At 45.6% G+C, this 26,299-nt stretch overlaps 1 long non-coding RNA gene across 2 annotated transcripts in view; it reads left to right on the top strand.

The window, feature by feature from the left end:
- Window positions 1-831: 831 nt before the first annotated feature.
- LOC112220876 overlaps window positions 832-26,299 on the top strand; it is a 136,846-nt gene continuing 111,378 nt past the window's right edge. Inside the window, exons 1-2 of one of the 2 annotated variants that reach the window (XR_002948942.2) lie at window positions 832-1,283; window positions 24,842-24,961. This is a non-coding gene — a long non-coding RNA (uncharacterized LOC112220876). The remainder of the gene's footprint in view (window positions 1,284-24,841; window positions 24,962-26,299) is intronic. The other variant, XR_002948941.2, reaches the window with a different exon arrangement.

Raw genomic sequence — 26,299 nt, forward strand, 5'->3', positions numbered from 1 at the left:
GTTTGGGTCCTGGGTCTCCATGCTACAGCGCAGGGCCAGTGGGCCTGGTGGCAGGCGGCTGCAGGCACCACACTGTGCAGCTGAACTCCAGTCAACCCCGCCGAATACCTCCGCCTGGGCAGGAAATGGAAATATTGTGCAGCATTGGCATGCCGATGGCCAATCTATCACAGGGCCGGCAAAGGGACGGCCCATAAGGGGAGGCGCTCTGTAGATCAGAGATGGGCCGCTGGGATAGGGTTCAAAGGTAAACAGGAGAAACTTGAGCTAAAGAAAGAGGATCTGGCTCCTTGCAGGGGGCCACGCCCAAACCAACCACCATCACCCAGACCTGGCTCACCCCTCGCCCCTGCCACCCAACAGGGGCTCCCCTCTACCCCCCTAAAAGTGTCCAATCTCCTGTTTCTACAAGCTAGCCCTGTCTCCAACATGTTAGCTATGAAAAATGGCTCTTTTTAAAGGCATACTTCCGCTGAGAGGGTCTAAGTTCTAAAACCGTGTTGCTCTAGTCTGTTGAAGGCTGAATTCAAGTGTGCCTCTTAACAATTATCACACTGTGTAACACTTTGCAACTCTACAAGGGTGAAAACAGGTCAGGGATTTGTTAAGGAATTGAATCAGACACTATGGACAAGACTTGGTCTGTACAATGTAACAAGTGTCTCTTTTTCTCCATCAACTGCTGCTTTCCGTTTCTCAGTAAACTATTCATTTAAAGCCACCCAGCTGCTCACTAGCCTATATCCTCTTGATAAAAAAAAACTGTACGTTAAAACAGTATCTGACAATGCAGCAGCTCATATTGCATAATAGCTTACGCCTCAACGTAAATGCGCACATCGTACCAGGAAATGAAAAGTCGACTGCGGATCTGCAAGGGATAGGATGGTAGTGGATCAGATGATTATATAAAAGTATAATGTGCCCGTGTCACCAACGGATGATCGAGATGGTATGTCCGGTATCACTTTAAATGTTCACAACTCTCAGGATGGCGTATTTCTGCCTGCCGCTTATTTCCTGCTTGACCTTGTGAACTCGTCCGTGTGACCCGGAAAAATCACTTCCAATTCTCATCTTTTATTTTGATATGCCTGGGCTTGTTATGTATTACCCAGACAGGATGTGACATCACCGGGTCCAAACGTCAGGACGGGCTACCTAGGATGTCCAGAACCCGTGCTGCTGGAGGATGCTTCCTCGCAGCGGGGTCCAGTCAAGTGATGCTCGCTGGAGGATGTAGGAGTGAGCCAAGCAGGCGAGACAGAGGCACAGGAGACTGAGTGAGTCGCGTGCTGACTAAGCGCTTTTTAAAACCGGTCTACTTTCATCCACGCACAAGTTCAGATGCTATGCCACACTTTCCCCCTCTGTCTCACGCCGGTGATGCAGTAAACGAGAGGTGTTATGGAGACAAATAACGTCCATGATGCCGCACTCTTTTGAGGCACGGACAGGGCTGTAATGTAAAGGGAGACAATATATGTACTGCAATTAGATCGAAAGGGAACATTATCTATGTAACGATCTCAGCTTGAATGGCAGGTGCAATCGGCAGAGAACAGAGGGGGGGAGACGAGACTCAGAACAGCTGAATAGCTTACCTAACTGTTTCGATTGTACTATAAATGTTATTGCGCATGTTGGAGCGATATTATGTGTTTTAAAAACGGAAATGTTTTCACATAAGATATTGTCTTGAAACCCTAAGGTTGCCAGATGAATTTACGAACTAGTGATAGGAAAATAAACACCCCGTGTTGGGATGAGTTGGTGCATCTCCTCCTCCGCGGGACAGCAGGACGCTCTGAGCCCGATTCTTTCGTGCGTCTAGGCTCAAATTACTGCATTCAGTCACGTGGTGTTTGTTATTGTCCGCCCTCTTTCAACCGAGGTAGGCTTCTGTAGTGTGTGGGGGGAGCTGTTTATTTCATAACACTCTAGTGGAATATTCGGATGTACTGCTGCACAAATCTATCAGGACACGAATTTGATTGGATAATGAAGTGATATGCAGATCATATGAATACATTTTCTCCAAATAGGCCTAAATATTTCATACTTTGAAAGTATTTAGATTATTTACACGAATGTACCACTGGGCACTGACGTCAATTCAACATCTTGAATTGAAATGAAATGACGTGGAAACAACGTTCATTCAACCAGTGTGTGCCCAGTGGGTAGGCTATCCTATAAGAATTCCCTCATGATTTGCATGCATGGTATGGTATCCATTATTTAATTGAATATCCTGGTATTTGATGGAATATTTTAACTAGGCTACTGATGCTGTGCGAATGGAGTAAACATTTCCATAACTGTACAATAATGCACATTGCCTCCTGCATACCACTGTATATGAATGTAGCCTATGTGTGTGATGCGTTCGTGCAGCGACCTATGGGATTAAGAGTGTGTATGACTCAAGCTGCTGTTGCCTGCTCGTCTGGAGTGATAGCTCTATTGTTCATGGCTTGCGTGTAGACAGGGTGCTTAATCTCCAGGTCGACTGTGGCAACTCGTGGCTCAGTTTGCCTATGTAGCTAGGAGCCCAGGCTGCCTGCTATGCTGTAGAGTGGGGGGGCAGCTGGGCCAGGCCGGGCTAAGAGAGGCTAAGGGTAACAGTAGTAACTAAGCGCCTGGCCCTAGCATGGCCTATGGGCCCAGCAGTAATTAGCCAGGCAGAGCCAGCGAGCAGGGCCATATATTCAGGCTGCTGAAAGGTCCCGGGAGGGGGGTCTATTGCCGGCCGACAGGTGCAAGAGGGAGGTAGGCGTCAGGAGCCAGGGGAATCGAAACTAGAGATGGGGGCGAAGAGGGTAGCGTCTGCGTCCCTGGGGTCAGATAGCTCCACATACCCCCTCCTCCCCCATCCCTTGGGGGTCCGAAGCGAAAGCAAGTTCAAGAGCTTCTTCCTGTCCAGCCACTTTGTGTGTGTGGGGGGGGGTCAGTAGGATGTGTTATTGTGTATTATAATCATCATCTGTCTTACTATATCTAGCTCAGTCAGGGCGAGGGGGTGGGGGGGATCAGGGTAGATCCACCATGTATTCATTCATAGCATTCCATTACTCACCAAATCAAGTGCTCCAGTCCTAATGATTACAATCATTTGACATGATTTCACACGTGCGATGATCTCACACTTTGTTCCAGTTCCATACATGATCAGGTTATTTTGTTCTTTGTTTTTATCCCCATTGAGTACATAACTTGAAGTTTGATGGTGAAGTTGAAAGACTTATAAAGGCTACTCGTCTTGCTGAGGAAAAAGGTACTGTATTGTTGCTGTGCAGTTTTCTTCTCCCTGGCTGTTCTGCTTGAACTCCCTAATCCTGGTTACAGCCATTACAAATCCTGCTGTCTTGACGTGAGACTCCAGACAGGAGACTGGCTCTGCAACTTGGTTTCATTTAGCATTCCTTAGGGGTTTATGGGCAGGTGTTTAAAATTACGGGCAGGATATTTATTGGGAACTTTAAAGGCATTTTTTTTGCTTACCTCTCAATTAGACAAACACACACACTTTACGCAAGTCGCGCGCATACTCACACACGTGCATGAGTGCACACGCACATACACACACAAACACACACATATACACTTTTTTTTACTGTCTCAAGTAAAGAGAGAAAATCCCCTGCTCTCTCTCTCTCTCTTTCTCTCTCTCTCTCTCTCTTTCTCTCTCTCTCTCTCTCTCTCTCTCTCTCTCTCTCTCTCTCTCTCTCTCTCTCTCTCTCTCTCACACACCAGTACCCCTATTAGGCCAGGTCAGTATGTGATGTGGGTGGAAGGCAGGAAGGGATCTGTGACCTATAATTATGGGGGCTTAGCAGGAGCAGTGGCTCTTTGGCGCTTGGCTCAAATCAAGGTGCAGCCTGGAGTCTGGGGAGGCTGGGCGGCCACTGCCCCTCTGCAGCCCTCCATTCTGCAGCCTGCCTTGATTGCTGGCAGCTGGGTGAGCCATGTCAAGTGGCAGCCTGGGAAATGTGAAATCCCCTGAGAAAGCGCAGAGCCCCTAAAAAGCCATGAATCTCTTGTAATGAGGAAAGTGATGGGGTTTGGGTGTGCTGAGCACGCAGGCAGCAGGGACTCACCACGCATGTGTGTTTTTGTGTGTGTGTGTGTTTGGGTGTATAGAAAGAAAGATAAAGTGGAAGTTTAGTGTGTGCGTGTGTGTGTGTGCGCTTATGCATGCGTGGGTGTGTGTGTGAGAGAGAGGAAGTCAGAGTGTGTGTACTTACTTAAACTTCCCTTTGCTCCCTGTGGAGCATAAGGCTGCTACAAGTCCATACCATGTGTGTTTGTGTGCGGGTGTGTTTGTGTGCGGTTGTGTTTGTGTGCGTGTGGAGGAGGAGGAGAAAGAGAGTGTAAGTCAGAGTGCACACGCTTGACTCCTCTAATCCTGGATTTGGAAGGATCCACACATTTCCAACAATGTAAATCCGGTAGTTAGGTCAGCACCGCCACTGAGGTAGAGCTCAAATCTTCTCGGCTCACCCTACAAGCAATGGAGACATAATCATACTACACTAAATACCGGTTATGCCTCTCATGCACTACCATGCCCCTTTCCTTTCTAAATGACGTTAATACCCATGTATACCCTAATTTCAAGTCCCACATTACAGTAAATACGCTAAATACAATAAGTAAATTCCTTCCTGAGAATAGTGGTATAATTCCTGATATTAATGCTGGCGTTCCGCTTTAGAATGATTCCAGAGCTGCTGTAGCAGTTAAACGCATTCCTGGTTTTATGGAGGTCATTATTCCTGTTTCTTAATCACCACCTCAGCTTTTATAACCTCCCTCAGCCTCAGTGTGTGGCTGGAGGGAAGGAACCACATGTGGGCACAAACCAGGAAACACAGGCCCACAAGAATAGGCCCTCTCTCCCCGCCTCCCAGATCAAACAGTATGGGCTCTGTAAGCTCAGTGGGCTGAACACAATAGGCAAATGGCACAGCGGAAGTGTTCTGCTGCATTTGATTGATGCCTATGAGAAGGTAAAGGGTACATTATTTTATATGATCCTGCTGGGGTTGTCAAAGAGAGATTGCGAGAGTATTATCGATGGATTTATGTGTAGAGAGCTGAATTCCCCACATACTGAAGGCTTCATAAGTCACCTTACTGAACATTTACCCTGGTCGTATTAGTTACATCTTCAGGCTAATAATATACACTACATGTCACATATAAGCGGTGAACATATGATTGGCCATTAAGATATAAGCGTAGGACGGAGTGATGATGATCGGACTGTAGTTTGATGGATGAGTGGAAGGAAAGAGAGCAGCAGCTCTACAGTAACAGGGGCAGACTTGTGGTAGGCCAGCTCCATCCATCACCCTCTGCTTACACCGCTCTTTGTCCACCGACAACGGGGGAAAAGGTGGAGAGATGATTGAGGGGGGGTGATTAAGCTGAGCGGATGTTTGTGAGAGCGGTGACGGCCGTGGTGATTCCTCCATAAATCCCAGCTAGCCAGAACCTAACAGTCTATTTAAAGGGCATTAGCCTGGCCCTGGTTGAATAGGATCTATAATGTGTGAAGAGGCTTGTCTGCTCTGACCTGGTAGTAGGGGCTGATAGGGGCTCTTCTAGCAAACAGCTCTGCACTCTCAGCGACTAAATAAACACCGCAGCCGGTTCGATGGGCGTCATGGGCGACATACGCTGTCAGGGGCCGACGTGCTTGACGCCATAATTCACGGGGCAACAGCCGTACTTGACGTTGAGGAGTGGGAATGCAGAGGTAGTGGGGGCCAGTGTTTTTAGGGGAGAGGGGTAGAGATACACCCCTCTGCTTGTTTACCCTGCTCATGAGGGTCCCCTGCCTGCTGCCAGGGCAATTATCACCTTGGAGGAATGTGGGACCTGCATGTTAAATTCCCCTTGACCCCCCTGGGGGAGGAGGTATGGGTGTTGGACCCATGTCGGGGGAGTGGGGTGGCTGGGTGGGAGAGGAGGACCAGGGATGGTGGTCCAGATCCAGGGGGGGATTCCTAGATCTGTCAGTGCTTCTCTCCATCCTCCAGCTCCACATCAGCCCTCCAACCGACAAGGCAAACAGGATTTGCATCCATGGTGTATTTGCAATGCAAATGGTTTCCCTCCCTCCTCATTTTATTTGGAGACTCATCCAAGGGCAGTCCTCACACCGTGTACATAGAGGGTTTAGAGTGCACACAAGACCCAGACAAGAGAAAAGGCGAGAAGACATCTTGTTTAGCTGCCTCAGGTACCTAACTACCAGACTGAAGCGTTTGCTTGCTCTCCTCAGATATTAGCTAGCTAATTTTATTTATTTTATGCTTTTTATTTATTTATTGTTATTTCACCTTTATTTAACCCGGTAGGCTAGTTGAGAACAAATTCTCATTTACAACTGCGACCTGGCCAAGATAAAGCAAAGCTGTGCGACACAAACAACAACACAGAGTTACACATGGAATAAACAAACATACAGTCAATAATACAATAGAAATTGTCTATATACAGTGTGTGCAAAGGAAGTAGGATAAGGGAGGTAAGGCAATGAATAGGCCATAGTGGCTAAATAAATTACAATATAGCAATAAAACACTGGAGTGATAAATGTGCACAAGATGAGTGTGCAAGTAGAGATACTGGGGTGCAAAGGAGCAAAATAAATACATAAAATAAGTAACAGTATGGGGATGAGGTAGTTGGATGGGCTATTTACAGATGGGCTATGTACAGGTGCAGTGATTTGTGAGCTGTTCTGACAGCTGGTGCTTAAAGCTAGTGAGGGAGATATGAGTCTCCAGCTTCAGTGATTTTTGCAGTTCGTTCCAGTCATTGGCAGCAGAGACCTGGAAGGAAAGGCGGCCAAAGGAGGAATTGGCTTTGGGGGTGACCAGTGTAATATACCTGTGGAGCGCGTGCTATGGGTGGGTGCTGCTATGGTGACCAGTGAGCTGAGATAAGGCGGGGCTTTACCTAGCAAAGACTTATAGATGACTTGGAGCCAGTGGGTTTGGCGACCAATATGAAGCGAGGGCCAGCCAAGGCGAGCATACAGGTCGCAGTGGTGGGTAGTATATGGGGCTTTGGTGACAGAACGGATGGCACTGTGATAGGCTGCATCCAATTTGCTGAGTAGAGTGTTGGAGGCTATTTTGTAAATGACATCGCCGAAGTCAAGGATCGGTAGAATAGTCAGTTTTACAGTTTACAGTCTAACCAGACACCTAGGTATTTGTGATCAGTTGAAGAGCATGCACTTAGTTTTACTTGCATTTAAGAGCAGTTGGAGGCCACGGAAGGAGAGTTGTATGGCATTGAAGCTCGTCTGGAGGTTAGTTAACACAGTGTCCAAAGACGGGCCAGAAGTATACCGAATGGTGTCGTCTGCGTAGAAGTGGATCAGAGAATCACCAGCAGCAAGAGTGACATCATTGATGTATACATAGAAAAGAGTCGGCCCGAGGTTTGAACCTTGTGGCACCCCCATAGAGACTGCCAGAGGCCCAGACAATAGGCCCTCCGATTTGACACACTGAACTCTGTCTGAGAAGTAGTTGGTGAACCAGGCGAGGCAGTCATTTGAGAAACCAAGGCTGTTGAGTCTGCCGATAAGAATGTGGTGATTGACAGAGTTGAAGGCCTTGGCCAGGTCGATGAATACAGCTGCACAGTTTTGTCTCTTATCAATGGTGGTTATGATATCGTTTAGGACCTTAAGCGTGGCTGAGGTGCACCCATGATCAGCTCGGAAATCAGATTGCATAACAACAGTTGTTTGCCACGTAAAAATGTTACGGTGTAATTAAAAATATATGGTTTTGCCCAAACACTGGCACACTTCGAAGGCTTGAGCCATCTGCACTTTGAATGTGTTTGTTTGTGTTAAGGTGTTTTTAGTAAACAAGTGTAAATCATATCTTTACAAGTGTACCAGTAAAGGCTGGCCGTTAAACACACACACACACACACACACACACACACACACACACACACACACACACACACACACACACACACACACACACACACACACACACACACACACACAGAGAGTATATTTTTGATGGTGTTTGTGTGTGTGAGGGCTCCAATGTGGCACTAATGGTATATTACAGTTACTGAAGGTCCAGGAGTGTGTATGTCTGTGTGTGCCTGGTGCCGTCCAGTCCAGAAGATCTATTTTTCTCATATTTCGTTACTTCCCTTCCCTTCTCCCATGTCTAATGTAGAAACAAGTGTGGTTGGCTGTCTTGGGCATATATCATGTGCAGCATGAACATACTGTACAGTACATGACACCCATGAAAATCAACCCTGCACAGTACCCTCATTTTCAGACTATGGGATCTATTTCTGACTTGCGCTGAGGCGCATGTGTCAAATGCACGTTAGTTTGCAATTGTGTCATGTGTAAAAAATAGCGCACTGTCATTTTCCACCCCTTACACCAGGGTTGGCAATTTACCTGTCTAACACCAGCTCAGAGGTGGGAGGGGTGAAAATATTTGAGATGTGTCCTTAAAAACATGTGCAAATATGCTCATTTCAGTAAGCGCAACTAGAGATATTTAATACCGACCTAAACATGGTCTTAGCGGTAACGCAGTTGGTAATGGCATTGATTTGAATAGCAGAGGTGCACACAGTAGCCTTATGCACATCACCAATGTTTTATTAAAATATCACGAGCAGGAAAACAGTCAAACCACATTCCCATTTTTAAAATTTATATTGGACATTATCTTTGTCCAGCTTCGCTAAAAGGTTTTGATGGGCGATGTCCATTGGGTGAAAGGTGTCATGTCAGTGACAGTAGGGAGCCTGTTGAAGAACATCATGTTATTTAAAAAGGCTGCTTATTGTTTTTCTTCTGCTTTTGTCTGTTGGACCTAACTGTCAAATCGCGATTCAGTGCTGAATCCGCTTGTAGGCTATATTTGCCTTTCCACGTGGCAATGTCACTGCTGGCCATATTCAACCTTTCAGCAGTGATATCTAAACTCAGCAAATTAAAAGAAACGTCCTCTCTGTCAACTGCGTTTATTTTCAGCAAACTTAACATGTGTAAATATTTGTATGAACATAACAAGATTCAACAACTGAGACATAAACTGAACAAGTTTCACAGACATGTGACTAACAGAAATGGAATAATGTGTCCCTGAACAAAGGGGGGGGGGGTCAAAATCAAAAGTAAAAGTCAGTATCTGGTGTGGCCATCAGCTGCATTAAGTACTGCAATGCATCTCCTCCTCGTGGACTGTACCAGATTTGCCAGTTCTTGCTGTGAGATGTTACCCCACTCTTATAACCAAGGCACCTGCAAGTTCCCGGACATTTATACATTACAATTTCTTGCCCTGGCCACATCTGCAGCCTTCATGCCTCCTTGCAGCATGCCTAAGGCACATTCACACAGATGAGCAGGGACCTTGGGCATTTTTCTTTTGGTGTTTTTCAGAGTCAGTAGAAAGGCCTCTTTAGTGTCCTAAGTTGTCATAACTGTGACTTTAATTGCCTACCATCTGTAAGCTGTTAGTGTCTTAACGACCATTCCACAGGTGCATGTTCATTAATTGTTTATGGTTCATTGAACAAGCATGGGAAACAGTGTTTAAACCCTTTATAATGAAGATCTGTGAAGTTATTTGGAATTTTAGGAATTATCTTTGAAAGACAGGGTCCTGAAAAAGGGATGTTTCTTTTTTTGATGAGTTTATATACAGTGCCAGTTAAAAGTTTGGACACAATTACTCATTCAAGGGTTATTCTTTAATTTGACTATTTTCTACATTGTAGAATAATAGTGAAGACATCAAAATGATGAAATAACACATATTTAATCATGTAGTAACCAAAAAAGTGTTTAACAAATCAAATTATATTTATATTTGAGATTCTTCAAAGTAGCCACCCTTTGTCTTGATGACAGTTTTGCACACCCTTGGCATTCTCTCAATCAGCTTCATGAGGAATGCTTTTCCAAACAGTCTTGAAGGAGTTCTTATATATGCTGAACACTTTTCCTTCACTCTGTGGTCCAACTCATCCCAAACCATCCGAATTGGGTTGAGGTCGGGAAATTGTGGAGGCCAGGTCATCTGATGCAGCACTCCATCACTCTCCTTCTTAGTCAAATAGCATTTACACAGCCTAGAGGTGTGTTGGGTCATTGTCCTGTTGAAAAAGCGCAAACCAGATGGGATGGTGTATCGCTGCAGAATGCTGTGGTAGCCATGTTGGTTAAGTGTGCCTTGAATTCTAAATAAATCACTGACAGTGTCACCAGCAAAGCACCCCACACCACCGCACCTCCTCCTCCATGCTTCACGGTGGGAACCACCCATGCGGAGATCATCCGTTCACCTACTCTGCATCTCACAAAGACATGGCGGTTGCAACCAAAAATCTCCAATTTGGACTCATCAGACCAAAGGACAGGTTTCCACCGGTCTAATGTCAATTTCTCGTGTTTCTTGACCCAAGCAAGTCTCGTCTTATTATTGGTGTCCTTTAGTAGTGGTTTCTTTGCAGCAATTTGACCACGAAGGCCTGATTCACGCAGTCTCTTCTGAACATTTGATGTTGAGATGTGTCTGTTACCTGAAATCTGTGAAGCATTTATTTGGGCTGCAATTTCTGAGGCTGGTAACTTTAATGAACTTATTCTCTGCAGCAGAGGCAACTCTGGGTCTTCCTTTCCTGTGGCGGTCCTCATGAGAGCCCATTTGATCATAGCGCTTGATGGTTTTTGCGACTTCACTTGAAGTTCTTGAAATTTTCCACATTGACTGCTTCATGTCTTAAAGTATTGATGGTCCTTTCTCTTTGCTTATTTGAGCTGTTCTTGCCATAATATGGACTTGGTCTTTTACCAAATAGGGTTATCTTCTTGTATACCACCCGACCTTGTCACAAGGAGACAAGTATCTTACCTTGGCTCCTCGCTGCCTGCACTCACATAACAGGTGGTCAGCCTGCCACGCAGTCTCCTCGTGGAGTGCAATGTAATCAGCCATAATCGGTGTTCAAAAAAATGCAGATTACCGATTGTTATGAACTTGAAAATGGCCCTAATTAATCGGCCATTCTGATTAATCGGTCGACCTCTAACTGGTACTGTGTGTTTTGGGGGCAGTATAACGGTGAGTGGACATTTCCTCCTTTCTCTTTTTATTGGATATTTTTTCCAGCTCTTGTAAAAAAAAAGTTTGGACGTGTGTGAAACCCTCCATAGTCTGTTGTTTTAGGTCTGATATTATGTGCCCACAGGGAGCAATTATGGCACCTGTAACTGTATTTAGACGTTTAAAACAAGTTTATTTGTATTTTATTAGACTTTGATTGGATTTATTCACCTTTTTTTTTAATCAATAGTGAATTTAATCTGGCCTATTGACAGTGTTGGGCATGTCCTTGGCTCAGACATAATACATTTTATAGACATAGTGGGCCTTTTTCAGTGTGATTGCTGTGTTTGAACAATATCTTTCCATATTGAAGCCATTAAATTACTCAGAACAATGTGCGTTGCAAACATGTTCAACAGAGTTACCTGATATGAAAATGGAGTCGCGGGAGAATTTCCAAAATCCTGGTATAAAAAAAAAAAAATACTGTCATAATATCATCTTTGTCTCTCAAAATCATTGTAATGTAAGGTTAACCTTAAAAATCAGAATGAAAATGATTCAAATCTAAAAGTTCAAATTCAACCAGAGAGCGCCCTTAGATTGTGGGAAAAGACGCACATGACCGCTGCACTTGAATCATTTCCATGGTGAATGGCTAAACCCTCTATGCTATGAAACCACACACTAATGCAGACTGATATTACCGGCCGCAATTGAAATGCTGAAAACAATGTGTGGGGAGGCAGAAACTCACATCAGTACCTTTGTCAGGTAACACTGTGAAACTAAGAATTGATGCTATAGCTCTGACTGATTGACTCAAAAGCTCTCCACCTTATGTTCTCTAAATAGATGTTAGCTGAAGGCAGAGATGCCCATGCATTGACTTTTGTTTGCTACATGTTGGGGGATGCTATTCACAATGACATATTGTTCTGCCTCTCGATTCCCGAGCATGAAACGGCACAGGGGATGTTCAGTGTGCTGTGTGGCTATATTGACAAAAAACTGATGACATGAGATCGAACGATGGGCTTTTGCACAGATGGGGCTCAATCTATCATGGGACGGCGGGCAGGCCTCTGCACTCTCGTTATGAATGTGTCTCCCTCTGTCATATGGACGCATTGTATGATACATCCACTGAGCTATAATGGATACACCGAGAGCAACTGGAAGCAGAAGAGCTGATCGCAGAATTTGGAGATATGCAGCAGGTAACTTTGATTGTAAACTACACTACATGACCAAAGGTATGTGGACACCTGCTCGTGGAACATCTCATTCCAAAATCATGGCATTAATATGGAGTTGGTTTTCCCTTTGCTGCTATAACAGCCTCCACTCTTCTGGGAAGGGTTTCCATTAGATGTTGGAACATTGCTGTGGGGACTTCCTTCCATTCAGCAACAAGAGCATTAGGGAAGTCAGGCACTGATTTGGGCGATTAGACCTGACTCGCAGTCAGCGTTCCAATTTATCCCATAGGTGTTCGATGGGGTTGAGGTCAGGGCTCTGTGCATGCCAGTCAAGTTCTTCCACACCGATCTCGACAAACCATTTCTGTATGGACCTTGCTTTGTGCACGGGGGCATTGTCATGCTGAAACAAGAAAGGGCCTTCCCCAAACCGTTGCCACAAAGTTGGAAGCACAGAATCGTCTAGAATATCATTGTATGCTGTAGCGTTAAGATTTCCCTTCACTGGAACTAAGGGGCCTAGCCCGAACCATGAAAAACAGCCCCAGACCAATATTTCTCCTCCACCACACTTTACAGTTGGCACTATGCATTGGGGCAGGAAGCGTTCTATTGGTATCCAATGGTGAATTGTGATTCATCACTCCAGAGTCCAATGGAGGCGAGCTTTACACCACTCCAGCCGAAGCTTGGCATTGTGCATAGTGACATTAGGCTTGTGTGCGGCTTCTCGGCCATGGAAACCCATTTCATGAAGCTCCCAATGAACAGTTATTGTGCTGACGTTGCTTCCGGAGGCAGTTAACTGCCATTGGACAAGGCAGTTAAGCCACTGTTCCTAGACCGTCATTGAAATTAGGAATTTGTTCTCAACTGACTTGCCTAGTAAAATAAACGACGTTGCCACGGTGAAAGTCACTGAGCTCTTTAGTAAGGCCATTTTACTGCCAATGTTTGTCTATGGAGATTGCATGGCTGTGTGCTTGGTTTTATACACCTGTCAGCAATGGGTGTGGTAGAACTAGCCAAATCCATCAATTTGAAAAATAAAAAAAATAAAAAAATAACATAAGTATTCAGACCCTTCGCTATGAGACTCGAAGTTGAGCTCAGTTGCATCTTGTTTCCATTGATCATCCTTGAGATGTTTCTACAACTCGATTGGAGTCCACCTGTGGTAAATACAATTGATTGGACATGATTTGGAAAGGCACACACCTGTTAATATAAAGTCCCACAGTTGTCAGTGCATGTCAGAGCAAAAACCAAGCCATGAGATCAAAGGAATTGTCCTTAGAGCTTTGAAACAGATCTGGGGAAGGGTATCAAAAAAATCTACAGCATTGAAGTTCCCCAAGAACACAGTGGAACCACCAAGACTCTTCCCAGAGCTGGCTGCCCGGCCAAACTGAGCAATCGGGGGAGAGGTGCTTTGGTCAGGGAGGTGACCATGAACTCAATGGTCATTCTGACAGAGCTCCAGAGTTCCTCTGTGGAGATGAGATAAGAGGTGAGAGAACCATCCAGAAGGACAACCATCTCTGCAGCACTCCTCCAATCAGGCCTTTATGGTAGAGTGGCCAGATGGAAGCCACTCCTCTGTAAAAGGCACATGACAGCCCACTTGGAGTTTGCCAAAAGGTACCTAAAGGACTCTCAGACCATGAGAAACAAGATTCTCTGGTCTGATGAAACCAAGATTAAACTCTTTGAATGCCATGAGTCAAGTCTGGAGAAAACTTGGCACCATCCCTACGGTGAAGCATGGTGGTGGCAGCATGTGTGGATGTTTTTCAGTGGCAGGGACTGGGAGACTAGTCAGGATCGAGGAAAAGATGAACGGAGCAAAGTACAGAGAGACCTTGATGAGAACTTGCTCCAGAGCATTAATGACCTCAGACTGGGGATGAAGGTTCACCTTCCAACAGGACAACGACCCTAAGCACACAGGCTGTAATGTAACAAAATGTGGAAAAAGTCAAGGTTTCTGAATACTTTACGAATTCACTGTAACAGACAGCATGCAGGGAAAATACAAAATAATTCTACAGATGAATGACTGAATCAGTGAAATCTATTTAACTGTTATCCTAGCTCAGTTGACATGCCGGTAAGTGAAATCTAACAGCTGATCGAGCTATCATGTGACCGAAAGCTGCAGACAACGCATTCACGGGTCACTATGGAGGAGTTTTGATTCCTGACTCAAAGGGAATACTGTTACGTCTCCCTCCGAGCATTAAAACGCATGGAACACGGATTCAGTGCTGTCGTTTGCATTAAAAAACAAATATCGATCCAGGTTGGATGTGACAGGAAAGATGAGGTGCACACTGTCAACCATGCCCCCTGACTTCGAGAAGCTCTGGCGATACATGCATCATGGACACCTATCTCATTTTTGGTGGTGAGATAAGAAAAAATATGTCATTCTAATTAGCAATTGACTGTCCTAACCCCACATAAAAAAGATATGATAGTGAGTTGAGAATACTGTTAGAATGTTTTGCAATTGACTGCCATTGCCCCAAATAAAAAAGTAAACATTGGCTGTGGGGTCTAGCCTCGACACACCTGCAACTTATTTATTAATCAAAACCCAGCCCTTTCGTGCCACCACCAGCTACTGTACCCATAATTATGTTTGTGAAAGTAGCAAAAATCTTACTGACACACTCCAACTGTGTGCTACCAGGGTTAACCAGAGTGCTACCAGCGTTAAGATTTACATTTTTATTTTCTCTTCGACAGCTATTAAGTGGTCTGCTCAAGATGCTGTGCAGCTAAAAATAAGGTACAATTATGAGAAAAACATTTATTTCTAGTCATGATGATAGACAGTGCTGACTGATAGCTAGGCATGCTTTAGCTTGTTGCTCAGTTTGAGGCCAGTGAAAGTGGTCATACTAAAGTCTCTCTCCTCATCTCACCTCAGTTCTCCTTCTAGACCAGCCACTGCTCTCCGCTGTGCTATGTCCTGAGTACTCTGTGTTAAGCTGGCTCATTCATTAACTCTGCTATGTGGGCAGCCACCCTTGAACACCAAGCCTAAACACATTGTGACAAACCAGAGTATCCCCGCAGTGTCATCAGATCACCTCGCCACTTTCAATTAGTGCCAGTCCAACACCACCTCTCCTTTAAGACCACAGAGGGTCCTCACATAGTAGACCTGGTCTCCTCCCACTGACCTGTCCCTGTGCAGTAGGGTGAAGTTAACTCTAAGCACTGATCTAAGGTTACTATTGTGTGTCTCTCTCTAATGGTTAAGGTTAGGATTTGGGGATAGTAAGCTGATCCTACTACCAGAAGCTGTCCCGGAGACCCTCTTTTTTCATTATTTATTTACAGGCAGGCAGCCAACACCCACCCTGTCTTATGAGGACCCCAGTCCATAAACATAGGAGTGACAGTCGAGTATGGGACCCTCCTGGATTCAGTCAAACCCCCCTGCCCCACCTACTCACCAGGAGGTGAACTTCACCATTGTCATGGAAACACACTTTCCCCCTTCCCTAAGCCCCCTCCCAGCGTTGTGGCTCTCTCTGCTCTCCCCAAACTGCACAGTAATGGCTGTGGGCTGAGGGGCTTTTTAGTAACTCTGCATGTAGTGTACAGTACAGTACCCTATAGTGACTCTATAATAAGGAATGCATTAGTCCCAAGGACTTTATATAATGAATGATTTCTTTAAGTGCTTTCTTCCTTTAAAATCAGGTCAGATGTGGATTTGATTAAATCTGTTTACAGTATATTCCGTTTTGCTTCCATCTGCATGTTTTTCTTTTGGTTTAGAATAGCAGAATTTACAGTAGCAAAATTAGTCAGGTTATTTTGCTCTGGTTAAAGATTAATAGACGCAAACATACTACTTCTAAGGTGAACTCCTCATACTGATCTCTAACTGGTCTGTCTGACTGGAGAGATTGGCTTCGCACACTTCAGTCTGCCTGTGTGTGCACACTGCACACTTACTAGACTAGAGCACTCATCCAGACTCACACACACCCATTCACATGAACTCACACATGACCACACACCACACCACACACACACATGACACACACACACACACACACACACACACACACACACACACACACACACACACACTCACAACACACCCAGGCAGTCTGACCAGCCACACACGCATGCACGCTCACGAGAGAATAATAGAGCGAGAGGGATTACATGGAAGATGACTAACAGGGAAATCTTAAGGTTACTTGCATAGCTCCTGTTCTATGATGTAAGGAGTGAGATACAGAAGTTTACATACACTTAGGTTGGAGTCATGAAAAGTATTTTTTTTAACCACTCCACACATTTCTTGTTAATTAACAAACTAGTTTTGACAAGTCGGTTAGGACATCTACTTTGTGCATGACACAAGTAATTTTCCAGCAATTGCTTACAGACAGGTTATTTCACTTATAATTCACTGTATCACAATTCCAGTGGGTCAGAAGTTGACACACACTAAGTTCACTGTGCCTTTATACAGCTGTGGAAATTCCAGAAAATGATGTCATGGCTTTAGAAGCTTCTGATAGGCTAATTGACATAATTTAAGTCAATTGGAGGTGTACCTCCAGATGTATTTCAAGGCCTACCTTCAAACTCAGTGCCTCTTTGCTTGACATCACAGGAAAATCAAAAGAAATCAGCCAAGACTGCGTTTACATACACTCAGTTAGTATTTGGTAGCATTGCCTTCAAATTGTTTAACTTGGGTCAAATGTTTCAGGTAAGAGATCTTCTGTTGAATCTGACAATTAATCTTGATGGTTTGTATAGTCGTCTCAAATAAAACTGTGACCTCGGCGTTACTCTGGACCCTGATCTCTCTTTTGACGAACATATCAAGACTGCTTCAAGGACAGATTTTTTTCCATCTTACGTAACATTGCAAAAATCAGAAACTTTCTGTCCAAAAATGATGCAGAAAAATGAATCCATGCTTTTGTTACTTCTAGGTTAGACTACTGCAATGCTATACTTTCCAGCTACCCGGATAAAGCACTAGATAAACTTCAGTTAGTGCTAAATACGGCTGCTAGAATCCTGACTAGAACCCCAAAAAATTATCATATTACTCCAGTGCTAGCCTCCCTACACTGGCTTCCTGTTAAGGCAAGGGCTGATTTCAAGGTTTTACTGTTAACCTACAAAGCATCAAAGTGCTCAAAGTGCTGTACAGAAACCCAGCCTGATAACCCCCGGACAGGGCCAAACAGGAAGGATATAACCCCACCCACTTTGCCAAAGCACAGCCCCCACACCACTAGAGGGATATCTTCAACCATCAACTTACCATCCTGAGACAAGGCCGAGTATAGCCCACAAAGATCTCCGCCACTGCACAACCCAAGGGGGGGGCGCCAACCCAGACAAGAAGATCACGTCAGTGACTCAACCCACTCAAGTGACGCACCCCTCCCAGGGACGGCATGGAAGAGCGCCAGTGACTCGGCCCCTGTAATAGGGTTAGAGGGAGGGGAACCGGCCAGGCAGAGACAGCAAGGGCGGTTCGTTGCTCCAGAGCCTTTCCGTTCACCTTCACACTCCTGGGCCAGACTACACTCAATCATATGACCCACTGAAGAGATGAGTCTTCAGTAAAGACTTAAAGGTTGAGACCGAGTCTGCGTCTCTCACATGGGTAGGCAGACCATTCCATAAACATGGAGCTCTATAGGAGAAAGCCCTGCCTCTAGCTGTTTGCTTAGAAATTCTAGGGACAATTAGGAGGCCTGCGTCTTGTGACCATAGCGTACGTGTAGGTATGTACGGCAGGACAAAATAGGAAAGATAGGTAGGAGCAAGCCCATGTAATGCTTTGTAGGTTAGCAGTAAAACCTTGAAATCAGCCCTTGCCTTAACAGGAAGCCAGTGTAGGGAGGCTAGCACTGGAGTAATATGATCAAATTTGTTGGTTCTAGTCAAGATTCTAGAAGCCGTATTTAGCACTAACTGAAGTTTATTTAGTGCTTTATCCGGGTAGCCGGAAAGTAGAACATTGCAGTAGTCTAACCTAGAAGTAACAAAAGCATGGATTAATTTTTCTGTTACGTAGATGGAAAATATCTGTCCTTGAAACAGTCTTGATAGGTTCGTCGAAAGAGATTAGGGTCCAGAGTAATGCAGAGGTCCTTCACAGTTTTATTTGAGACAACTGTACAACCATCAAGATTAATTGTCAGATTCAACAGAAGATCTCTTACCTGAAAGGTTTGACCCAAGTTAAACAATTTGAAGGCAATGCTACCAAATACTAATTGAGTGTATGTAAACCTCTGTGGTGATCCTAACTGACCTAAAACAGGGAATTTTTACTAGGATTAAATGTCAGGAATTGTGAAAAACTGAGTTTAAATGTACTTGGCTAAGGTGTATGTAAACTTTCGACATGTCACATGTTGGGGTCTGCTAGGACCTCCTGCTCTCTCTGAAGTACCTATCAAAAGCATCTGTTGGAGACAGACAGAGTGACAAATGAGGTGAGACCATCAATTCCATAAAAAGAGCCACTCTCCCGCCATCTGGTTATCAGAGAACTGGGTTTACACAGGTAACCTTAAAATCTCTTTAAATGTTTTGTTTCGATATCTCACATGTGGGGATTAGCATTAGTCCTGAAACTAAGTATACACCGAAAGGTGCAGAGACAACCCAACGGGGAAAAGCCTCATAACAAAGTGACGGGAAGCTCAATACAAGGCGCATACAAGCTCAGTATAATGAGATATGCCCCAAAAACAGTGCCCAAAATATAAACTCATCTGTAGTAGAGTGCCCGGTCAGTGCCCTCCGAAGGCTGTCACCGTCGCCATTATAAATCAGTATAATGGTCCCCAGGATCCAGCAGGATATCTTCAAATAGAGAAGGGTCCACCATCTTCCGAGGGTGGTTGCCCAATGAGCGAAGAGCATGACACCCTTGCCCGAGCTCTCCTATAATCCAAGTAGATGAGGACCGCATGTATTGGACAACGACGGGGACACCTTTCTAGGAAAGACGACAGGCGAAAAGCCATAGGTTCCAATTTATGACAATGGGAAAAAGTGGACCCAGGCCAAGGATGGGGTGAGGTACATTAAACTGGAAAAACCCCTGGGCATACCACGGCGCAAACAGTGGCTGGTAGATGCTGCGAAAGGATCTTAAGAACAATAGACATGTCCCAGGATGAGCTAACGGCTTAGAGACTGGGTGTAAGCGACGTGCCCCCCTTAGAGATGACACAACAATTATGGTAAACTCTATAGCTGTCGGGGCCTTGGCAGGCCTAGAAAGAGGCTAAAGGACCTTAACCGCCGATGAACCTTCTGTCTGTACAAAAGATCCTGCAAGGAGCATGGGACGACGGAAAACAGAGGGAAGGAAGGAACTGTATAGTCACACGACTTCTCCACTGTAAAACAGAGAGCATGCATTGTGGTTGGCACTCTTTTCCTAAGAGTGTATAAGCCCTGCATGATGACTGACTGCCGACTGGAGAATCACTGGTCATCGAGGAGATCTAAGATGAAGAGGGAAACCATACGGCATTACCCAATTTTCCTGGGACTGTCAGATCTTCAAACGCCGTGGTCACCATGTTTTGGGATGGGAGCTCCCCGAGCTTTCATTGGATCGTTGCTTCTAACAGGCTTTAGTAAGTCAGTCTGGATAGATGCCGGAATTGGGCTCTCTCGGGACATAGTAGACAGCAGCGACATGATGTACAACACTTGGCAATATAGCAAATGGCCATAGGCATGGGGAAAAAGGGCCACAGTGGATGGCGAAAGACAAATTGCTGTCCTGCTCTGTGTGTTGGTGAGATCGGAGGGATGGACGACATGCGGACTTCTGCCACTGGCTGAAAACCTGAGAAGGCTCTGGGGGGAGAGCCTGAGGGAGGGAGGCACGTGGGTGGAACAAAAAGTCTGACTCCTCCATTTTCTCATGTGAGCTCGGTCACAAAAGTGAGCTGCTGCACATAGAATAGGGTTTTGTCTTAACCCAGCGCTGTCTTCACACTGCTGATAATCTCAGAGGAGGGAAGGAGGAGCAGCCATTAAAACCATAGAGAGAGGTTAGAGGAGAGAGCCGTAAGGCCCTGCATACTGTCTTCCTCAGCTGCAAGGACCGCGCCCTAGGTTGGCCGACCCTTCTTACCTCCCTTAGTATAAGACTGCTTCCCTACAGGTTTGGCCAGGTTCAGGGGCCTAGCCTGAGTTTTGTCAGACTGCTGCGCCGCCGGGATCTTCAGTCCACCAAGGCCAGCTTGTTGCCCCCTCCCAGCTGTGAGGCTGGAGCAGGATGTAGAAACCAACGGGCTGCCATGGGGCCCGGATCTGCAGGGAAGGGAGAAGTTGAAGGCTTTGCCTTGTTTTTTGCGCATGTGACACTTCTTTTGTCGAGTTGCCATTTACTATTTGAAAATAAAACCCAGTGGAAAATGGGTGATTTCATAAGCAAACTGAAGCTTGTTTCCCCTCGTAATAGTAGACAGCCCTTAGGGAGTAACTGCACATGCACCTCAATTCTCCGCAATGAGAAAGTGCTGTCCACAAGCCTGATGACTCGCGCTCTCCAGAGGTAGTGTGGTGGCACCCCCAGGTGGTGTCAAAGAGAGACATTTTTCTCGAAATAACACAGCCCTGTAGCTAGGTGAAGTGAGCACTGTGTATGAACGCAATTGACGTGTGTCTAGTGTAGGCGTTAGCTAGCTAGCAACCATCTTGTGAAGCTAAGGGTAAGCAATAGCTAGCACAGTGATAACCAAAGGGAACAGCGTGGGTGTGTTGTTCAAATTCGGGCTGAAAATCCCCCAACGGTAGTGCTGTGAGGCTAAACCGGTCAGTCTAGTCAACACAAACAAGTGAACATACAAATGAGTTGTACTAAACGAGAGATGGGAGCTAGCAATACTACGATCAGGGCAGGTGGGGAACTGGTTTCCGCGTTATCTAGCCATGCTAATGCAATCATATGTGCAGGTAGGAATGCTTGTGTGGTTAGCTTGCTTTCCAGACAGCTAGCCACTGTAAGCTAGCTAGTAGAATCCTCACCGCTTTGCTAGCTTCGGTGCGCATTGTAATGCGTAAGCTAGCTAGCAGCTACTTTGTGGCTAAGGTATGCTGTAGCTAGCATAGTGCTAGCCAAAAGGAACCGCGTGGGGGCAGTTCGACTTTGGGTCGGTATTCTTCCACAACCGCAGAGCCGGTGGGCTGTCCAGTTGGTCTAGTTGACACGAATAAACATAGGTTAAACTAGACAAGAGAAGGGCGCTAGCAATGTTACTGTGTTGCAGGTAGTAATGCTTGTTTGGTTAGCTTACCTGAGGTGTTAGCTAGTTAGCAGCTACCTTATGGTGAAGGTGTGCCATGGCTAGCTCAGTGATGGCTGAAGGAAACTGCATGGGGGCAGAGTTAGCCTTCGGATGGAGTGCTCCCGCGACCGACGGAGCCGTGAGGCTGAGGTGGTTGGTCTAGTTAACACAAATTGTGAATGTAGGTTAAACTAGACGAGTGAAGGGAGCTAGCAATGTTGCAGGTAGGGTGTGCTAGTGAGTTTATCTCTCAGTTAGCAACGAGCCTGGCCATGGCAAAGGAAAAGTCATGGCTCCTGGTTGCGTATAAGACACATGCTAAGGAGTGTTACTTTGGTGTGCTGTATTTATTTGTGTTGCTAGATAAGCTATTTATTACAACGGTAAGGAGTGTTTTCCTGTTAGGAGGCAGGGTCCCTCTCTTCCTTCGTTCCCCCTCTCCATCCATCCCTCCTCCAGAAGGTCTATATGGTGTGTCGTCTCTGGTCCGCTGCCCAGGCACAAAGGGAAGACCAGGCCTGACCCATTCATTGTGCTGCTCTTAAAGGAAACCACCAGTCAATGTAGGCTCAATGAGGCGTCGCCGTTTTGTAAGGTCTGATAAAGTGCGGACTAAACCGTCTGGGATCTGGGCTGGTCCACCCGGTGTTGTGTCCTCCATTATGAAGGGGAGCAGTTGTGTGTGTTGTGAATGTAGGTCTGTGTAATGCTTGGTTAGTGCTGAATACAGGGGGGGGAACTAGGGAGGGCCTGGGCGTTGGGACCATTGAGGACTGGTTTAAGATGTCACCCCAGTGTTTGGAGCTGCTGTCCGCTGTCGTTAATTGTGACGAGGGATGATTGGGCGGCTCCTTAAGACGGGAGGACTGGAGGAGGAGAGGGACGTTTTTTCTGGAGTTTATTGAGGGACTGGATTGTTGTCTTTTGTGATGAAGATTTTCAGATAATATCAAGATAAGAGGAATGTCAAGATAATCAGAATCTTGAGGGTGTGTAGAATCTCCCAGCGACTGTTTTGTCCTCTTCTTTTGAGTTACTTCCACATGCAAAATGTTGCCGTATTAAGAAGGCATAACTTTGCAATACGAATTTTCCCTGTCGTTAAAGGAAAATGACCAGTTACGCCTAGTGCTTCGCGTTTTTCAAGTGACACTTCAAAAGATGCTTCCTGGCCCAATTTAGCATTTCCCAGACACCTCTTGGGATAAGATGGAACAAATGGGACGATGATCCGGAGATCAAATTCATTAAGCTAAGCATGGCCAGTGAGAAAGAGACAAAGAGGGAGGGTCTTGGGAGTGCCGTGGCCCTTGTCTAAAGTGGTTAGGGGCCCCTTGTAGGCGTTGGGGTCTCCAGAGGCTGCTTGGGTAATTATCAGCCCAGGCTGCACGTGTGGGAGGACGAGTGTGTGTAGTCTAGCTGGCTGGCTAGTACTGAATGTTTGCATTCTCACAGCACCATGTCAATGGACTACCCAAGCGAAGTGGGGAGGGCTCTCCTGTAAACTGGATCCTATATCCTCCTATGTATGAACCTACCCCCCTCCTAATACCGCCCTCTTCTCTATACCCTAAACAGGGAGAGAGGGGGATTCTGAGGAAGAGAGGAGACATCTTTGACATGTCTACTGGGGCCCGTCAGGACAAAAGACCATTTCCTGCTCCTCCATGTGGAAAATGTCTGGGAGAGGAGGAGGAGGAGGAGGAGGAGGGAGGAGGAGACAATTAGTGGGATTTGCTAATCACCAGGGCAACACTCATTTAATTGACATGTGAAATGTTGTTTAATCTAACAAGTCGATAGGCAATATGACAATGGGCTGGCTATCAGAATAGGAAAGCCAGGGGACTTCGACAGCTGATTGCTGAGGGAAATGTCTTTGTCTTTAGAGCTGGTGTGTGTGTGTGTGTGTGTGTGTGTGTGTGGCGGGGGGGAGACCCAGGGGGATTAAACACCATTATGCCTTTAACCCTTTTAGACAAATAAACACAGAGCAGCACACTCTCAGCTTTAGTAAGAGAGTTGTTTGTGTGTTTGTGTATGCGCCTGTTTCCCCCCTCTAAACCATTGAAAACCATCTATTTGTCATTGTATTAACACAATAAAGATGACCCTGACAACTCCAGACAAGAAAAGGAGTACTCCAGGAACAAACAAAAAAACACAAATTTAAAAAAGTAAGCCCCCTTCGCTTTGACAGATATCAATAAGTATTTATGTTATAGAAAAAGCAGCCGCACCATATTGTGAAGCCTTAGTCTGGAGTGAAAGCATGGAGTGGTGGCTTAGAGACCAGACAATCCAATGCTTTGATTTACCAGTCATTCATTCCAAAAATACATTGAGCAGGTTCTATACAAACTCAGTACACTAAAATACCAACCCCTAACACTGGAATAATCCAAAATGCTAATAAACAGTTATTTCATCAAAAAAAGATTATGTCACTCTATAATAAATCATTCTCAGTAGTTTTCATACCAATGGCCTCAACATAGAACTTTCTTACTGGGCGTGTGTGTACTGGCTGGATAACTTGTGGACATGGCCGGCGCATGCTTTCCTGATACGTCCACAAACAATCCAAGGTGGTGAGTAGGTCGGCCTTACAATGTAACTTAACTTGTAAATAAAAAAAAGATGAAACGTTGTTCTCACGTCTGATCTTGTTCTTACCGTGGGACATTTTTTGCTCTGGGAATATGCTTGTACACCAGTGGAGGCTGCTGAGGGGAGGAAAGCTCATAATAATGGCTGGACCGTAGGGAATAGAAGGGCATCAAACACCTGGAAACCATGTGTTTGTTGTATTTGATACTTTTACACCGATTCCGCTCCAGCCAAATACCACAAGCCCGTCCTCCCCAATAAAGGTGTTACCAACCTCCTGTGTTGTACACACTAGCAATGTGTACAAACATTTGCAATATGTGTTTGGCGCCAAATGAGGGGATAGAAGTGGAGTGAAATGTCCGACATGACAAAAAAGAATCAGAATAAAGGGGAAAGTACTTATTCACACTCAGCCATGACCTTTCATCACAAATTTAAAGGAGCGAGTACTGTTGACAGAATATATGAAAAACCTATGGTGCCAATATACGTAAGGAAATAAGGAGAGGTATATTTGTTTAGAAATAAAACTAATGCAGGTATTATGTGTTAAGTATATACTTTGTTTCTATTTCAGAAATCTCTATTTCCTCTTCTTCCTGGTTTGAGTATGACCCCTCACCTGGCTTGTGACCCTTCAACTGGATATCACTCCTAAGAGTTGGCTCTGGGGCAGGCTACTCCTGTTGAACCACAGGTAAGTCCCCACTCATACATCAGCCTCATCTTAGAAGTGTGTGTCCATGTTTGTGTGTGTGTGCGTGTACATTTACGTGTGTTATTTTGGAGCAGGGCAGTCCTCCATCTATCCCACGTATAATCAAACTGCCATTGTCAGAGGTGACCTCCTAGTACTCAAACCTAGAATCTGAGATCAAAGTGGATGTATCCCAGTCTGAGTATTACAGAGTGTAAGTCTGCCTTTCTATTTTATCTATCTCTGTGATCTGGGCCAAGAGAGGTTTGTGAGCTGAGGATGATTCATCAGCTGGCTGCTCCTCTTCTAATCTCCAGAGTCACGCTCACTCACTCTCTCTCTCACACACTGGCATAGTAACCCCGTCTCTCTCCGTGCCTCCCTCCCTCTCTGTCTGTCTCGCGTGCTGCCGAGGCACTATCTACTACCAGAGTTCAGATGTTGCTCTATTTGTAGCAGGGAACGCCATCCCACCCCCTGCCACACACACAGACACACACAGACGTGGATGTGTGCATACACAGGCACAGGCACAGGCAAGCGCGCACGCACACACACACACACACACACACACACAAACACACACACACACACACACTTCCCTGCCATGCATGCCACACCCCGGCCAGACAGACAGCTTGGCTCCTGGCCAATAATCACAGCTGGATCGGATGCTTTAAATGTGTGTGTTTGGCGATGGGGGGTTGGGATGGGGCTGTGTCTGGTGCACCGGATTGGTCCACTAGTACGGGTTGGGCCAGGGAGGACTGGGATTGGATAGAAGGTAGCGTGCAGGATTAACTGCGCTGTCTAGCATGGCCTCCCCAAGCGCTGCCTGACAGTTCTGCATATTGGATGGGTTACAGCTTATGAGCCGTGTGTGTGCGTGCGTGTGCGAGTGTGTGTGTCTGTGCAGCTTGTCTGTGCGAGATAACTCCATCCTCTATGAGCAAATCTGCACGGTCTCGATTCCCTGACGTGATCACGGAATGCATTGGCCTGGCCCAGACGAATCGTTACATTTTTAATGGCGGTTCCGAGTTGGAATCACCAATCGATTCAATGGCTTCAGCACATTAGATTTGTGTCACTGTCCAGTGGTATCACAGCTGCAATACAAACAATGATTAGCAATATTATTGATGAGGGCAGGGTTCCAGAGTAGGCTAAATAGGAACTTGTGATTATGTTTTGCCATTAAGATGATAGAAGGTACTGACAATGAAATCGGTTTGCATGTGCTTCATGTTTACTAGAGGCAGGATAAAACACTACATAAGAGGTTTGGTTCAATTTCCCCCAATCGTCCGTTATTATGACTATAATAACACTGGTGCT

The sequence above is a fragment of the Oncorhynchus tshawytscha genome, linkage group LG21 (assembly GCF_018296145.1).
Source record: "Oncorhynchus tshawytscha isolate Ot180627B linkage group LG21, Otsh_v2.0, whole genome shotgun sequence".
Taxonomy (NCBI): domain Eukaryota; kingdom Metazoa; phylum Chordata; class Actinopteri; order Salmoniformes; family Salmonidae; genus Oncorhynchus; species Oncorhynchus tshawytscha.